Here is a 4,823-nt window from a genome sequence, read left to right as displayed (position 1 = left end):
AAATCATTCAAAAGAGTTAATGTACGACTCAAACTAATAGTAATTAAGTCTACTTAGATGTTTTAATAAAAAATATTTACTTATTCAATTTATTTTTTTCATTGAATATTTATGATCAAAAGGTTTATTACGAGTAAAAACTTATTCACACTTGATGTTTACGATAAATTAAATTGAGTATTAATTTTCAAACCCAAAAGATTAAGGGGATTAAATGAAATCAATATTATTTATACAAAAAAATAACATAGAAATATTAAAATGGGTACTGATTTTTAAACCCAAAAGATTAAGGTGATTAAATGAAATCAATATACTTTATACAAAAAAGTAACATAAAAATATTTTTTTTGTGTCACGGTAAATTTTTTAGCAAAAAAATCCTTAGAACGATCATATATCGATCAAAAACTAAAAAACACAAAAATATAAAATAGAAGAAGCGCCATATATATTTTTCTTTCATTTATGTATATGCAGTTTTATTATAGCGTATTTTTATTCATCTTGTATATCCAGATAGTCCATAATAGACTATATATAACATTCATTGTATTGCCTTTTTATCTATTGAGGTTTGATCGAAGTCCACCCCCCTCCCCCCATGGAAAGTGACATGATGAATTTGATCTAATATTAATTAAAATATATTTTAATTTGTGTATTTTGAAAATTAATATGGTCAAGACTTGTTAGGTTATTTTCTTTTTTGGGACTAGACAAGTTTTAACTTTTTTACAAATTCTTAACAAACAATCTTAGAATGTGAATAAAATAGGCCTAATTAACAATAAAACAATCAGTTAATTTGTGTAATTGCTAATTTGTTAGGTTTTTTACTCGATCTCCATTTTTAAAAAATAATGTTAAAGAGCATAGACAACAAAATTATCATTTTATATTCTAAAAAAATCATATAATTAAAGAGTTTAATGTATTTTTAATAAGAAATGTTGTGATTGTTTACAATTTTATGCTAACTTATTATTTTTTTCAACTTTCATTGTAGATGAGGAACTTTTTAAAAAATATTAAATTTATCCTTTTTTTCTTTTACAATTATAATAAAAATATAATTAACTAATTTCATTGTAAAATAAAAATTGGAGTTCCAATGCAGCAAACATATATTAATAACAGTTGTGACAAATTGTTTGATCGATTAATTATAGCAATTCATGGGACGTATTAATTTTGACTGATTAATTAAAGTATTTCTATTGCGATAAGGCGTAAATAATTGATCGATTAATTAAAGCTGAAACTTGACTAACTTTGACTGATTAATTAAAGTATCACTATTGCTATAGGACGTAATTAATTGTTCGATTAATTAAAGCAATTCATGGGACGCAATTAACTTTGACTGATTATTGAAGTATTTCTATTGCAATAAGGCGTAATTAATTGATCGATTAATTAAAGCAATTCTATTGCAATGGGTCATAACTAGCTTTGACTGATAAATTAAATTTTTTTTTTAATGCGATAAAACATAATTAATTGATCGGTTGATTAAAGTAATTCTATGTGATTGGGTGTAACTAACTTTGACTGATTAATTACAGTGATTCTATTGTGTCGAGTCAATTTATGTCACATAAATTGGATAGAATTAATCAGTCAAAGTTAGTTACACCCAATCACATAGAATTACTTTAATCAACCGATCAATTAATTACATCTTATCGCAATAAAATATACTTTAATTTATCAATCAAAGCTAGTTATGACCCATTGCAATATAATTGCTTTAATTAATCGATCAATTAATTACGCCTTATTGCAATAAAAAACTTCAATAATCAGTCAAAGTTAATTGCGTCCCATGAATTGCTTTAATTAATCGAACAATTAATTACGTCCTATAGCAATAGTGATACTTTAATTAATCAGTCAAAGTTGGTCAAGTTTCAGCTTTAATTAATTGATCAATTATTTACGCCTTATCGCTATAGAAATACTTTAATTAATCAGTCAAAATTAGTTACGTCCCATGAATTGCTATAATTAATCGATCAAACAATTCTTCACTACTGTTATTAATATCTTTATGTTGCGTTGAAACTCCAATTTTTATTTTACAATGAAATTAGTTAATTATCTTTTTTATTATAATTGTAAAAGAAAAAATAAGAAGATAAATTTAATAATTTTAGAAAGATCCTCATTTACATATACATAATTAATAAAAAGAGAAACCCAACTACAAAAAAGTGAAGATTATTACTAGGACTTCTTTTTCCCAAGATTATGCACTACGAGTCAAATAAAAATAATAATCAATATTGGGTGTTTAAATTAAAATTAAAAAATATTATATATTTTAGGAACAATTTATTTTCAAATATCAAACCAAATCATTTGTGTAAAATTTTTAAATTTATAAACCAAACCAAACTAATAAAATTTGGATTTTTTCGAGTTTTTCAACGTCGGGTTGGTTCGGATTTTTCAAATACCAAACCAAACCATTGTGTCGAATTTTTAAATTTATAAATCAAACCAAACTAATAAACCTCGTTTTTTTTTCTTCAGATTTTTGGATTTTTTCGGTAAAGTTTGCATGCAAACATATAATTAATTAACTTGTGCTCCAAATATTTCTTTAGTCCAACCAAAATACAATTATCTAAGGTGTTTCTTAAAAAAATAACACAAAATATGTGATGAGTACTGATGACACAAAAATATTCAATAAAAAATAATAATAAAATCATCATATAAAATAAATATTGCAAAGTCATAATGAAAATGATCATAATTTAAAAGTACGAAATCATGCTAAAATAAGTTTAATAAGTATTAGTTACATTACTAAATATTTAAGGAAAATAAAAATTAGATTATGTATTTTAATTGTCTAAACCAATGTAAAACTAAAGAACAAATATTCAATATTATTGTCATTCTTAGTGTTGAATTGATTTTCTTGTTGCATTAGTGTTAATTTGATTTTGATTTAAGTTTTATTATAATTATCAACATCTATGAACTATAATCTTTATTGTACCATTTCGAATTCTAAGTTTTAAACTTTAAATAATGTATTAAAAGATAAAAATTATGAAATAGTATAAGAAATATTTTAAAATTATATCAAAGTAAATATTTTTATGTATAAAATAAAATTTTAAAATTACATATATAATGTCGGGTTGGTTTGGTCTCGGGTTGTTTTTTTTTAGTTAAAACCAAACCAACCCAAATATAGTCGGGGTTTTTTTTCCAATACCAAACCAAGTCACACCAAATCACTAGTCGGTTTTTTTTCGATTTGACTCGGTTTGCTGTTTGGTTTGGTTTTATACACCCCTACTTTAGGTTAAATAAATTGTAGTTTGTGGAGTGACACACTAAAAATGTTTTTTTTCATTATTTTTACGTAGAGTAAATTAATTTTACGTAATCTACTTAAGCTTTTAAGATTTGAATTTGAAAAATAATACTTGCTTCTCCTTTTGAATATGGAAATATATAAACCACTAAAAGGGGTATTATTTTCCCAAATCCAAAGGGTTAGATAGAGGAATTAAGTGAAATTTGTTCATTTCTATCTGATAATTCTTTATCGTCAATATAAGATCTAAGAATTCATTTGAATTTAAAGGGGTATTATTTTTTCGGATCTAATGGTTGGGTTAAGAGGCCAAGTAAGTCAAAGTTAAAAAAAAGAAAAGAAAAAAGAGGCCAAGTAAAATTTACTTTTTTGTATATTTTTAATTTTTTCATTCACCCAGCAACCACCAAACAACAAATCATTCAATCAAAAAATCGTAAATCCTTAGAATCATAAAATATTAGGCATCTGATTTATTAAAAAGAAAAACATAAGTAGTTCACAAGATTTTTCCATAAATAATAAATAAACTTAAATTCAACACTATGAAGAGAATCACAACATTTATTCCACAACTCAAAAGAATTTTATATTAAATAAATAAAGCTTACATTGATTTAAAGACAAGTGTTGATTAGTTTACCTTGAACAGTACTGCTACCAACCACAAATAAACTCATTTCAAATGAAATTTTTTTGCCTGATAAAACACCGCAAAGATTTAATTAAACTTGATTATATTGAAAGAAAGGAACATAATAAGAACACACACATATAGGTGAAAAAAAGGGAAATAGAAATTGAAATGATGCACACCTTCACAAAATAGCTTTAGTGAACGGAGAAAAATGCCATGAAATAATTTTAATCATACCTCCGGATTTTATAGTGAAACTATAATATGTGTAGCTATGATTATAATAAATTTAATTAGACCTGTTTTATAATGAAATACAATAAAATTAAAAGCATAGTCATAATAAATGTCTTAAGCTGAAAATATAAGAGGAAACTCATCTAAACCAAAAGAGATGTATATATGATAAAGATGATAAATTAATTATAATCTCGCTAGTTATGTGTAACGACATGTTTCTGTCGTTATAGAAATGTCAACGAGGGAAAATTGGGATTGAAAAACTTTTTCGTGGTATTTGGATTTTCTCAACCTTGTCCAGATTTGGACGAAATCGAAGTCTTTGTAGGGAAATCTGGTAACAATCGGGTGATTTATTTATAATTCTGGTTACATGAGTGGTTAGATAGCTCTTTAAGGAATTCGTACGATTTTACGGAATTGAATTCGGGAGAGTAGAACTCCCGGAATCAATCTTAGCGTGAAGGGTATTTTCTGAGCGTCGTTGGTTAGAGGTGTGTTGTGAAATGGGGATTTTGGAATTCTTTAAATAGCTTACTGGTATGTGCAAGCCGCTCTGGCGGGGCCGCTACAACGGGGTGAGGGCTGCTGTGGCGGGTTCGACGC

The sequence above is a fragment of the Solanum stenotomum genome, chromosome 1, assembly GCF_019186545.1.
Source record: "Solanum stenotomum isolate F172 chromosome 1, ASM1918654v1, whole genome shotgun sequence".
NCBI classification, from domain to species: domain Eukaryota; kingdom Viridiplantae; phylum Streptophyta; class Magnoliopsida; order Solanales; family Solanaceae; genus Solanum; species Solanum stenotomum.
This window is presented reverse-complemented; position numbering follows the sequence as displayed.